Below are 14,267 nucleotides of genomic sequence, written 5' to 3'. Positions count from 1 at the left end.
GGAAATATGATATTATTGCTATCACAGAGACATGGCTGAGGGAGGGGCAGGACTGGCAGCTCAATAATCCGGGGTATGGAATCGTCAGGTGAGATTGGCGCGGGGGGGGAACGGGGGGGGGGGGGGGGGGGGGGGAGACGGGGGGGGGGATTGTAAAAGAGGAGGTGGTGTCGCAATATTGACCAAGGGATCAATGGCTGCAGTGAGGAGGGATGATATCTTAGCAGGATCCTCAAATGAGGGAGTGTTCTATAGACCCCAAACAATCAGGGAGAGAGAGAGCAACAGATATGTAGAGAAATCTCAGAGAAATATAAAAATAATAGGATAACAATGGTCGGGGATTTCAACTGCCCCAATATGTATTGGGATAGGCAGAGTGTGAAAGGCTTAAAGGGGGTGGAATTCGGAGAGTGCACCCAGGAGAGCATCCAGGAGGCAGGGGGTGGAGGTGTCAGTGGGGGAGCAGAGCCAATATCACCCTGGGACCCCCAACCCTTCTGCATCCTTACTCCCCCAAATTTCCATGCTCTTACCTGGCCTTGGTGGGATCACACCTGGAGTATTGTGTACAGGTTTGATCTGCTTATCTAAGAAAGGATCTAGTTGCCACAGAGAGAGGGCAGTGAAAGTTCACCAGACTAATTGCTGAGATTGTGGGATTGTCATATGAGGAGAAATTGGGTCTCTTGGGCCTGTAATAGTGGTGTACCGCAAGGATCTGTTTTGGGGCCACTGCTGTTTGTCATTTTCATAAATGACCTGGATGAGGGTGTAGAAGGATGGGTGAGTAAATTTGCGGATGACACTAAAGTCGGTGGAGTTGTGGACAATGCGGAAGGATGTTGCAGGTTACAGAGGGACATAGATAAGCTGCAGAGCTGGGCTGAGAGGTGGCAAATGGAGTTTAATGTGGAAAAGTGTGAGGTGATTCACTTTGGAAGGAGTAACAGGAACACAGAGTACTGGGCTAATGGTAAGATACTTGGTAGTATGGATGAGCAGAGAGATCTCGGTGTCCATGTGCATAGATCCCTGAAAGTTGGCACCCAGGTTGATAGGGTTGTTAAGAAGGCGTACGGTGTGTTAGCTTTTGTTGGCAGAGGGATTGAGTTTTGGAGCCATGAGGTCATGTTGCAGCTGTACAGAATCTGGTGCGGCCGCACTTAGAGTATTGCGTACAGTTCTGGTCGCCGCATTATAGGAAGGATGTGGAAGCATTGGAAAGGGTGCAGAGGAGATTTACCAGGATGTTGCCTGGTATGGTGGGAAAGTCTTATGAGGAAAGGCTGAGTGACTTGTGGTTGTTTTCGTTAGAGAAAAGAAAGTTAAGAGGTGACTTAATAGAGGCATACAAGATGATCAGAGGATTAGATAGGGTGGACAGTGAGAGCCTTTTTCCTCAGAGGGTGATGGCTAGCACAAGGGGACATAGCTTTAAATTGAGGGGTGATAGATATAGGACAGATGTTAGAGGTAGGTTCTTTGCTCAGACAGTAGTAAGGGCGTGGAATGCCCTGCCTGCAGCAGTAGTGAACTCGCCAACATTAAGGGCATTTAAATGGTTATTGGATAAACATACGGATGATATTGGAATAGTGTAGATTAGATGAGCTTTACATTGGTTCCACTGGTCGGCGCAACATCGAGGGCCGAAGGGCCTGTACAGCGCTGTAATGTTCTATATTCTATGTATTGACTGGAATTTGGAAGAATGGGAGGGGATCTCAGTTAAACATACCCTAGGGTAAGATTTTAAGGATCGCGAGTGATTGGTGCTCACCAGCGCGAGCATCAGAGCGTAACGCTCAGCAGCCGACTCTCAAACTCCGACTGCACTTTAACGCTCCCTGAAACAGAACGGAAGGGGAGAGTCCCTGCTTATGATTCCCATCGACTCCAGTTTTGCTCGGGCTCCTTGACTCCACACTCAGTCAAATGCTGCCTTGATGTCGAGGGCAGTCATTCTCACCTCACCTGGAGTTCAGCTCTTTTGTCCATGTTTGAACCAAGACTGTAATGAGGTCAGGAGCTGAGTGACCCTGGCAAAACCCAAACTGGGCGTCACTGAGCAGGTTATTGCTGAGTAAGTGCCTCTTGATTGCACTGTTGATGACCTCTTCCATCACTTTGCTGATGATTGTACAATATATGTTTCAGAGCTTCTCTGTCTCAGATGGAGATGTGGTTTACAATTTCACAGAGACACTCTTCAATTCTTCAATCCCTAAACCCGAGCGTGATGGCAGGTTGGTGATGGTGAGAATCAATGTTGTGTGGAACGGTTCACAGGAGGACATGAATACATTGACATCACGGATTTATCATTGGAAAATTCACTTTGACATCGATATTCCATTTTGGGAAGTAAAATAAGGAGATCAGATTGCTTGGAAATGTAGAATGCAAATAGATATGGGGGGATCTGGGAGAATGAACACACAGGTCACTGACAAGGATGGCACAGACCAATAAGGTCGTCACACAAGCAAAACAAAGGCTGAGTTTTATTTCTCGAGGGATAGGATTGAAAAATAGTGACGTTTCGCTGAGCTGATATCAATCCTCACTTCCTCACCATTTGGGCCACAGTGTACATTCCTGGTCACCATTTTAGATGTAATGTTCTATATTCTATATTCTATGTCGAAGAGGATTTACAAAGATCACACCAGGACTGGAAATTATTCCAGTCAGGAAAAGATTATTGGGCTGGGTTCTTTTCTCTTGAAAAGAGAAGACAAATTATTATTTAAAAATTCATTCACGGGGTGTGGGTGTCACTGGCTGGACCAGCATTTATTACCCATCACTAACGACCCTCCATTTCAGAAGGCATTGTTCAGAGTCAACCACATTGCTGTGGCTCTGGAGTCACATGTAGACCAGACCAGGTAAGGACAGCAGATTTCCTTCCCTGAAGGACATGAGTGATCTAATGGAGATGTTTAAAATGATGGAAGGTTTTGATAGCGTGACAGAGAGAGTCTCCATTTGTGGAGAAGAATGAAAACAGAGACCATCGATATCAGATAGTCACTAATTAATCCAATGGGAAATTCAGAAGAAAGATCTTTCCCCAGAGAGTGGTCAGAATGTGGAACTCACAGCAAGTGGCTCAAGTGTTCTGATGCAGCTGATGTTACTGCTGAAGAAGTCAGAGCCCAGGGTGGAAGCCGGCTTGATGGATATTTTATTTAGATCCATGGATGGAGCTGCTGAACAGAGTCACAGGACTGCCAATCAACTCTTAACAAAAGATCAAACATTTATTCAGGAAATGATTGGCTATAACACATTATTCCTTCACCCAGCTAGACTTTTCAGATATGTACAGATTGTTAGGGGTAACACAAGTTACTAAATCCTATCTTAAACTCGAATATACTCAGTAAGTACGCAGTCCATATAAACCAAGAGAAAAGTTGTGGTCGGACATCCCACACTCTGAAACTAAGTGACAGATGCCACCAAAACAATTTCTGTAGATTTCTCATCCATTCCACCCCCACCCCCACACTCCCCCTCCCCCCACCAATGGTTTTCACGCTGTGAGCCAATTATCTGACTGGAACTCTGACTTTCACATGAGGAATGCCAATCACTGCTCTTGAAGAACAAGCCTTGGAATCTTCTCCCAAATGATGCTTTTACTCAATGTGATCACCAAGGATCTACCTCCAGGGTTTCAACCTCTCCTTCTGGTATTCCTCTGCCCAGGATTGCCACATGCATTCTAGTTTCACCTCCCACACACTCTCTCAGATGCCCAGTTGTGCCAACAGAACACAACTGCTTCACAGGCTATACTAACTTGTTACCAATCTTCCACAAGCTGGCATGTCTTAGGTCTGTACCCTGCACCCTTGTCTTTAACTTGGAGCCTCTCTCTCTGCTCCTGACTTCACTGAACACAACCTTTTTCCAGATTTCTGTTCTTCATTCCTTTATCTTCACAGTCCTCCTGGAACTCCGTTCTGTCCCATTCGCTGGTCTTGAGGACTTTCTGTTCTTTAGCTTGGGACTGGCTTTCTGTCGCTGTGCATTGTCCCACATTTTCTAGCAGTTTCTGAGAGAGCTGCTTACTCCTGGGTTACTTTCTTTCAACTGAACTAACTGCTCTGACTGTCTCTGTGTGGCCCCTGGTTACTGAGCAATTGCCTCTTTATTTAACCCTGTATTAGCTTTAACATTGTAAAACCATCATTACAATGCAGACATCTAAACCATGGTATAGACTTGCAAACAACTTTTAAAAATGAAACTAAAATTGAAGATTTCACCCTTTTAGCACAAATACAGAATTACAGAATTAAACTTAATTGAAGCGATAACTTATTTAAAATTCCCACATATACAAATACAAATTATTTAAAACATGCTCCATTTCCTCATTGAAGCGATTGGCATAGATACAGTTAAGGGAAAGTTAGTAAGCAAATAAAGAATAGTGGTGGGATTTTAAAAATTCATTCATGGGAGATGGGCGTCGCTGGCTGGTCAGCATTTATTGCCCATCCCTAGTTGCCCTTGAGAAGGTGGTGGTGAGCTGCCTTCTTGAATCGCTGCTGTCCACGTGCTGTGGGTTGTCCCACAATGCCGTTAGGAAGGAAATTCCAGGATTGTGAACCAGTGACTGTGAAGGAACGGCGATATATTTCCTCGTCAGGATGGTGAGTGACTTGGAGGGGAACTTGCAGGTGGTGGCGTTCCCATGTATCTGCTGCCCTTGTCCTTTCAGATGGAAGTGGTCATGGGTTTGGAAGGTGCTGACGAAGGATTTTTGGTGAATTGCTGTTGGGCATCTTGTAAATGGTACACACTGCTGCTACTGAGTGTCGGTTGTGGAGGGAGTGAATGTTTGTAGGTGTGATGCCAATCAAGCGGGCTGCTTTGTCCTCGATGGTGTCGAGCTTCTTGAGTGTTGTTGGAGCTGCACCCATCCAGGCAAGTGGGGAGTATTCCAGTACATTGCTGACTTGTGACATGTAATTCGTGAATAGGCTTTGTGGAGTCAGGAGGTGAGTTACTATTTGTAAAATTCCCAGTCTCTGACCTGCTCTGGTGATCACAGTGTTGATATGGCCAGTCCAGTTCAGTGTCTGGTGAATGGTAACCTCCATGTTGTTGATAGTTGGAGATTCAGTGATGGTGATGCCATTGAATGTCAAGGGGAGATGGTTAGATGCTCTCTGGTTGGAGATGGTCTTTGCCTGGCACCTGTGTGGTGTGAATGTTACTTACCACTTGTCAGCCCAAGACTGAATGTTGTCCGGTCTTGATACATATTGGCACAGATTGTGTCGGCTTTAATGGGCCGAATGGCCTGTTTCTGTGTGTATTTTCTACACAGCTGTATGAAATCTGAGGTACACTGCTCACTTGGATTATCTAATATAGTCGAGTATAAAACTACTGAGAGAACTAAACTAAAGCTAAAAACTACAGAGTGATAATTAGGGAGATTGAAATCTGAAGTTTACTGCAATAAACACCATCTGGAATTTCCTCCAGCCCCACACAAACCTCCTCGATCCTATTGACCATCCGACCGCACTTCTGGTGTCAGTAATCACCATGAGAATGGCTGTAGGGATGAGGAATTTTAGTTATGAAGATAGATTGGAGAAATTGGGACTGTTCTCCTTGGGGAAGAGAACGTTGAGAGGAGATTGAATAGAGATGTTCAAAATCAGGAGGAGTCTGGACAGAGTGGATCGGGAGAAACTGTTCCAATTGCTGGAAGGATGGGGAAGCAGAGGACACAGTTTTGAAGTAATTATCACAGGAAACAATGGCAAAACGAGGAGAAACCTTTTGACCCAGCGACTGGGTAAGATCTGGAATGCACTGCCTGAGAGAGTCTGGTGGATGAAGGGTTAATCAAGGATTTCAAAGGGGAATTGGATCCTTATCTGAAAGGGAAATGTTGACAGGGCTATGGGGAAAAGGCAGGGGAGTGACATTTGGTGAATTGCTTCTTCAGAGGGTCAGCACAGACACCAGGATGAATGGCCTCCTTCTGTGTTGCAGCCATTCTATGGTTCTATGAATGTAGGGCCATGGGATCAGGCAGAATAAATGGATAAATAAATAAATGGATAACAGAGGAATGTTTATGGAGGGAGTAGGAACTGAGCAATTTAATGAGGGGACAAGTGGGGTAGGGGTGTGGGGGGAAGGGATAGCTTGTTGGGTTGGGTGTTAGTCTGGAAGATCAGGAGTTAGGACTGTGTATCGGAGAGAAGGTGGGGAGATTGCTGAGAAGAACATAGTGGAAAATGGGGAAATGGGGCGAAGGTAGGTAGATTGGTGAGGAGCGACAGTGCAGCGTGGGGAAATGGGGAAAGATGCTGGGTGGAATTGGGAAAGTGGGGAGAATGTGAGGATAAGGAGTTGATCTATGAAATGAGGACACTGTTTTGAACATGTTCCTGATGGTCCCTATGCTCCTGCTCTCAGAATGGTATCATATGAAACGTTATCTTCTGTAGTTCAGGAATCGGGAGTTTGTTTATCGCCTGTTCAAACAAAATTAAAATCAATTAGTTTCCAAAATTAATCCTGCAGCAAATGTGAGAATAAAGGATCATTTCCGGTCCTCTGATGAGGATCTCCAGGTTGTAATTCCATTATTAATGACTAGAAACTCCAAGACTCTATCTCCAGCCTGTGCTGAGTGAGTTGATCCCAGATGGAATGGGAGTCGGGGCGACAGTTGGTCTTAACACTGAGGGGGTAGGAAGCGAAATTGTTCAGTATTCCCACTCCACATATTGGGAATCACGGTGTGAAATGTGTGTGTGCGTGTTACTGAATGTATGTGTGTAAGTACATGTGTGTTTGTGGATGGTTCTGTATGTTTGTGTGTCTATGTACATTTGTGAACGTGTGTCTATTTGTCTATATTCAGGTCCAGGTGTGGAAATGCGCGTGTGTATTTGTTATATATCACACACAGCATTCAGTGTGTTAGCACATGGGGTTAATAATGGTCCATTGCCACACTGGACTCACAGCTCTCTGTCAATTCTATGCAGTGTTGTTGTTATGGGTCCATTGTGAGTGAAAGTTTGCATCAGTTTCACCATGGATTCCAAAGATGTATAGGTTAGGTGGATTATCCATGGGAACGCACAGGATTATGGGGATAGGACTGAGAGAAGGGCCTGGGTGAGATACTCTTTCAGAGAGTCGTGCCAACTCGATGGGCTGAATGGCCTCTTTCTGCACTGTAGGCATTCTATAGTTCTAAATCAGCTGCTTTTCCTGAACCTTGGTGAAATGGAATAGAAACATACCTTTAAGGTCACTGTATATCGACTCAGGTCTTTGCTGTAACGCCTAACAGAAAATAGAGACATGTTAGAAATTGTGATCTCGTAACATGTGCACAATGAGAGGCTTATTTGGAATGTTTTTACATTCTAACAACACTCGCTTCAAGGTGAAAGTAATTTATTTGACTGTATTTGGATGGATGTTCGCAGCTTCCCCAATTCCTACGTGTTGGCTCAGTGGAAGCATGTTTGAATTTGAGGCTGATTGTGGCTTCAAACCCCAGGCTCGAGGTTTGATTCTATAACCCAGGCTGCCTTTTCTGTGCAGTACTGAGGGAGTGCTGTAGTGTCAGAAGTGCAGTCTTTTGGACGAGGTGTTAGACCGAGGCCCTCTGTCAGGTGGATGTGCTGAATCTCACAGCACGACATTGAAGAAATGTCTTCACTCAAAGGGTTGTGAATCTTTGGAACTCGCTACCCCAGAGGGTGTGGGTGCTCCTTCGTTGAGTGAATTTAAGGCTGCTATAGACAGATTTTGGGTCTCTCTGGGAATTAAGTGGTTTGAGGAATGGCTGGGACAGTGGATGTGAGGGAGAAGATTGGCCATGGTTGTGTTGACGAGTGGAGCAGGCTGGAGGGGGCGCAGTGAATCCTCACCCCATATTTATGATTTAATACTCTAAAAGCAGCAGAGCTCTCCCAGTGTTCTTGCTGTGCTCCAATTGGTTGCTTTCTATCCCAAACTACAACAATGACTGCACGTCCAAAGCTCTTCACTCGGTGTAAAGGGATTTGAGGTGTTTGGAGGTTGTGAGAGGAGGGATATTAATGGAGGGTTTTAACTCTCTCTGATAATTGTGGGACACAGTGGGTGGCCACAGCTTTGTGAGGTTGGCAGTGATCATGGAGACAGAGGATTGGGAATGAGAGCAGAGAGTCTCTGGTGCTCGAGGGGGAGATAATGAGGTTTGTCCCTGTGGCTTGCGGGGGGAAGGGGGTGATGGTGTGAGGCTGGGATTGGACCGCAATGAGATTGGAAAGTGGAGATGGTAATTCACCAGCACACTAAGCCAATGACATGAGAATCCAGTAGGATGTCCAACATGGTTGGATATTTGTTTCGTCACCTAACCCATTCCCATTGCTTGTGATTCGTGGATAGACTTGTCAATAGAATACTTGGGGCCAATGAGATCCCAGAAAGCGGAAACTTTAGCATGTGGTGAATGTTGATCCTCAGACATATCCCAGTGCATTGTGGGGAGAGATATTTACCATGTACGTTGGGTCCAAGTCTGCTGGAGAATCTTTCAATTTCTGAAACAAGATGTAAACTGTAAAGATTAGGTCAAGGAGCTATAGTAAAAATGGGAAAATATTAAATCCTGATTACAAAGGGTCAGGAATTATAATCTGGAGACATTTATGTTTCCATGAATCTGATTATTTCTAAAACACTTTCATTCAGCAAGAGGTAAAGTACATGTGGTGACTGTCCCTTTAAGGGCAACACAGGAGAAGAGGGTCACCTGACTTGAGGGACTAATTGGGACAGAGAGTGGGTCATCACCCCACGGCGTGGAGTCCTACCTTACGCAGAGACAGTCTGAAGATGTGTAGGGGCTGAGACAGCTGGGGGATGCACAGTGTTTAAAACAACAAGATGAAATCACTGACAACAAATTGGAAAAAAGTTGCAAAAATTGACAAAATGAAGTCAAGATGAAGAATTTAATGAGACAATAGAGAATAAACTGAGCTCTTTAAAAAACAACTCGGAAATAAGAACAGGTTCAGTGAAGAATTGTATCAGGAGAATGAGAGCTTGAAGAAGGAAGCTTGACAGTGAGAAATTAACTGAAGAGCTAAAACATTGGAATTGATGCAGAATCAGCAATTCAGACAGAGAAAGAAACTGAGATTACTCCCAGAACAAGATTGCTAAAACTGTCCCGCAAATGGAAAAGCAGCAAGCCTGTATGGAACAGCTCCATGCAAGACTATATTTGGAACTGTACATAGTTAAAGCCTAACAATAGTGGAGCCTGAGTGGAGGCCTGTGACTAGTGGTGTGCCGCAGGGATCGGTGTTGGGTCCATTGTTGTTTGTCATCTATATCAATGATCTGGATGATAATGTGGTCAATTGGATCAGCAGGTTTGCTGATGATACAAAGATTGGAGGTGTAGTGGACAGTGAGGAAGGTTTTCAAAGCTTGCAGAGGGATTTGGACCAACTAGAAAAATGGGCTGAAAAATGGCAAATGGAATTTAACGCAGACAAGTGTGAGATATTGCACTTTGGAAGGACAAACCAAAGATGAACGTACGGGGTAAATGGTAGGACTCTGAAGAGTGCAGTTGAACAGAGGGATCTGGGAATACAGGTACAGAATTCCCTAAAAGTGACGTCACAGGTGGATAGGGTCGTAAAGAGTGCGTTTGGTACATTGGCCTTTATAAATCGGAGTATCGAGTATAAAAGTTGGAGTGTTATGGTAAGGTTATATAAAGCTTGTGTGGCTTTTGCTACCAAATAAACCTGTTGGACTTTAACCTGGTGTTGTTAAACTTCTTACAAGGTTATATAAGGCATTGGTGAGGCCAAATTTGGAGTATTGTGTACAGTTTTGGTCACCTAGTTACAGGAAGGATGTAAATAAGATTGAAAGAGTGCAGAGAAGGTTCACAAGGATGTTGCCGGGACTTGAGAAGCTGAGTTACAGAGAGAGATTGAATAGGTTGGGACTTTATTCCCTGGAGCGTAGAAGATTGAGGGGAGATCTGATAGAGGTGTATAAGATTTTGATGGGTATAGATAGAGTGAATGCAAGCAGGCTTTTTCCGCTGAGGCTAGGGGAGAAAAAAACCAGAGGGCATGGGTTAAGGGTGAAAGGAGGAAAGTTTAAAGGGAATATTAGGGGGAGCTTCTTCGCGCAGAGAGTGGTGGGAGTGTGGAATGAGCTGCCGGATAAAGTGGTAAATGCGGGGTCACTTTTAACATTTAAGAAAAACTTGGACGGGTTCATGGATGAGAGGGGTGTGGCGGGATATGGTCCAAGTGCAGGTCAGTGGGACTAGGCACAAAATGGTTCGGCACAGACAAGAAGGGCCAAAAGGCCTGTTTCTGAGCTGTAATTTTCTATGGTTTCTAATAAAAGTGTTTGTGTTTGGACACAAGCCTCAAGATCTCATCAATGAACCGTCATGAAAGGTTTTTGAACCTGTGAGCACCAAAGTACCCGATTGGCCCATTATAGACAAACTGATGTGTCCGTGGAAACAAGTTGTAATGAACTGCCTGTGCCAGAAGAGGGAGGCGTTATTGTCACTCCTGTTAATGTCCATTGTGTGGAAGTATCTCAGACTACAGAGTTACACCATTCTACACGATACAGAAAACCCCTCAGAGACTGGATTTATAATTGTCCAACTCAGGTGTGTAATGTTTAGTTAGAATTTGAGCTTGAGTAACTTAGTTGTTGAAGATTGTATAAGAGAGTTAAATAGGGGGGAATGTGGTGACTGTCCCTTTAAGGGCAACACAGCAGAAGTGGTTTACCTGATTTGAGGAACCAATTAGCACAGAGAGTGGGTAATTACCCCACGGGGTGGAGTCCTACCTTACGCGGAGACAGTCTGAAGACATTTAGGGACTGGGACAGCCGGGGGATTGCTGGCCTCTGCACAGTGTTTCCGAATTCATAAATTCTCTTTGTGTTCCTGACAAAGTCTGTAATGTGCATCATTACAGTTCATTACAAACACAACCTCTCACAGAAACTTTACAATGCAGGCAGAAGCCCTTCAACCCATCGGGTCTGCACTGACTCTCTGATGGAGGATTCTACCGAGTCCTACTCCCTGCCTTATCCCCACAGTCTTGCACATTCTTTCTTTTCAGATAGCAATCTAATTCCCTTTCCAATACCTCGATCGAACCTGCCTCCACCTCCCTGGTGGTGAGCTGGAATCTTGAACTGCCGCAGTCCCTGCGGTTCTCTGTTAGAGAGAGTGAGAGGGTGATCTGGGAGGAGGATGTAGAGATAAAGGCAAGTGTCCCATTTGCCTTTTTAACTATCCTATTCACGTGTCCCGCCACCTTCAGGGATCTGTGAATAAGTGCTCCAAAATCCATCTGTCCCTCTGAGCTTCCAGTGTCCTGCCATTCATTAATGCTGGCCTAACCAGCGATGTCCACATCCTGTGAAAGCAATCTCATCTCTCTTTCACACATCTCCCATTCTCACTTTGATACAACGGGAGGTAGAGCCTTCCCTATACTGAGGGTGCATTGTGGGTCGTGATGGAGTTCCTCGAGAGAAGCAGAGGTCAGGCACGAGCCAGTAGAAGCGCAAAGTACAGGTGAGTCTTACCAACCTATTCCCAGTAGTTCCTAATGAATGAGGGAGTATCTGTGCATGATGTTGCATGTACTTGTTTGTCAAGTGTGTGTGTGTGTGTGTATGTGTGTGTGTGTGCGTGTGTGTGCGCATGCGTCATAGAGTCATAGAGGTTTACAGCATGGAAACAGGCCCTTTGGCTTAACTTGTCCATGCCACCCAGTCTTTGCCACTAAATTAGTCCCAATTGCCCGTATTTGGCCCAATTCCTCTATACCCATCTTACCTATGATGTGAAGATGCCGGCGTTGGACTGGGGTGGGCACAGTAAGAAGTCTCACAACACCAGGTTAAAGTCCAACAGGTTTATTTGGTGGCACGAGCTTTCGGAGCACTGCTCCTTCATCAGATCAGTGCAATTTAACCTGGTGAAGGAGCGGCGCTCCGCAAGCTCATCTTACCCATGTAACTATCTAAATGCTTTTCAAAAGACAAAATTGTATCCGCCTCTACTACTACCTCCGGCAGCTTGTTCCAGACACTCACCACCCTCTGAATGGAAATATTTTCCCCTCTGGACCCTTTTGTATCTCTCCCTCTCACCTTAAACCTATGCCCTCTAGTTTTAGACTCCCCTACCTTTGGGAAAAGATGTTGACAATCTAGCTCATCTATGCCCCTCATTATTTTATAGACCTCGATAAGGTCACCCCTCAGCCTCCTACACGCCAGGAAGAAAAGTCCCAGTCTATCCAGCCTCTCCTTATAACTCAATCCATCAAGTCCCGGTAGCATCCTAGTAAACCTTTTCTGCACTCTTTCTAGTTTAATAATATCCTTTCGATAATAGGGAGCCCAGAACTGTGCACAGTATTCCAAGTGTGGCCACAGTGTCTGTGGGTGTGTCCGTATGCGTGTCCATGTATCTGCGTGTGCGTCTGTGTGAGTGCGCATGTGAGTGCGCGTGTGATTGTGCATGTATGTGAGTGCGCGTGTGTATGGGTTTTTGTGTATGTGAAGGGGTGTATGTGCATGGATGTGTGCGCGGTGTGTGTGTGAGTGAGGGTGTGTGTGTGTGAGGGTGTGTGTGTGAGGGTGTGTGTGTGAGGGTGTGTGTGTGAGGGTGTGTGTGTGGATGTGTGTGTGCGTGTGAGGGTGTGCGTGTGAGGGTGTGCGTGTGTGAGGGTGTGCGTGTGTGAAGGTGTGCAGGCGTGCGTGTGCGGGTGTGCGTGTGTGGGTGAGGGTATGTGGGTGAGGGTGTGTGGGTGTGTGTGGATATGTATGAGGGTGTGTATGTGGGTGTGTGTGTGGGTGTGTGTGAGGGTGTGTGTGAGGGTGTGTGTGAGGGTGTGTATGAAGTTGTGTGTGAGGGGGTGTGTGTGGGTGTGTGTGAGGGTGTGTGTGTGGATGTGTATGAGGGCGTGTGTGAGGGTGTGTGTGTGTGGTGGAGTGGGAAGTTGTGAATATTCCTCTCCAGGTTTAAGTTAACTTTCTGTGTTAATGATAACTTGAGTTTCCTGCAGTTTCTTCGTACATTGGTTCACACAAAACAAAGGATTGGGAAAAGGTGCCGCCACATTCTTCAAAAAGAATTCAAAAGTGCTTCTGCTGAGACAGGTGGTGTGGAGAACTCAGCGCAGGTTGCTATCACTCTCCTGTCTGTAACACAGCAATGATTTGTCATTCTTACAGTAATATGGGTCGTGCTCCTGTGGAATACAATGTGCTGCCTATTTTGGAAGCAGTTTGCAAAGCTGAAGTATGAAAAATACAGTAAAACACAACAGCTGTACGGCATTTCCTTACCAAGGCAGAAGAAGCTGCTTCTTGATTGCTGCTCTGGGTTTTATCTGAAAGGAAACACAACGATGTTACTTCTGAATAGATCCACGGAAAGATGGAGCTTTTTCAACTTGGAATGAGAGCGAATGAAAAATCCCAGTGTCACCTTGGGCAGTTTTCTCAGAGTGAAGCTAATGGGGGACGTGTGGATTATTCTCCATCAGCTGCACTGTCTTCGAAACCTCATCATCCAAATCAGAATCTCACACAACAGGAGGAGGCCATTCGCCCCATTCGGCCTGTACTAGGTCATTAATACAGCCATTGGGCTTCATCCCACATTCCTGCTTTTTATCCACTATCCTGGAAATTCCTCATCCTCCAGCACTTGTCCAACTCTCTTTTCTGATTATTTCTGGAATCAGCTTCCAGCACATTCCCAGCTCGAGTATTCCACATCCCGACAATTCTCATTTCTCCCCATCTGCCCTCGAGATCTTTACCCAGTGATTTGAAATCGATGACCGCTGGTTATTGATCCGTTCGCCAGAGGGAATAGGTTTTCTCTCCATCAAAACCTCACCATCTTTAAACTCTTTACTGGGTCAGATCTGAACCTTCTCTATCCCGAGGAATCCCTCTGGGAACGGACAATGTGCTCGATCTACAAAGGCGTGATCACTACAAGCTGGTTCCTTGGGCTTTCTGGAAGTTTCTATCTCTTTGGGACCACTGGCTGCAGCATTGCCACACTGAGGGGGTGTTTCACAGTGCAGCTACAAGGCTGGGGGCAGCCTCCTGCCATCTTCATTCTGTAGGATGTAGATTTACAACCTTTAACAGTAAATTCTGTCAATCAGACA

At 45.5% G+C, this 14,267-nt stretch overlaps 1 long non-coding RNA gene across 1 annotated transcript; it reads right to left on the bottom strand.

Annotated features, from left to right (window-relative positions):
- Positions 1 to 4,893: 4,893 nt before the first annotated feature.
- On the bottom strand, positions 4,894 to 13,457 carry LOC144504770 (uncharacterized). Its single transcript, XR_013499696.1, has 4 exons — positions 13,429 to 13,457; positions 8,556 to 8,597; positions 7,302 to 7,344; positions 4,894 to 6,521 (listed from the first exon to the last, which is right to left on the bottom strand). It is a non-coding gene; the product is annotated as an uncharacterized LOC144504770 (long non-coding RNA).
- Between the last annotated feature and the right edge of the window lie 810 nt (positions 13,458 to 14,267).

The sequence above is a fragment of the Mustelus asterias genome, chromosome 15 (genome assembly GCF_964213995.1).
Source record: "Mustelus asterias chromosome 15, sMusAst1.hap1.1, whole genome shotgun sequence".
NCBI lineage: Eukaryota > Metazoa > Chordata > Chondrichthyes > Carcharhiniformes > Triakidae > Mustelus > Mustelus asterias.
This window is presented reverse-complemented; position numbering and strand designations above follow the sequence as displayed.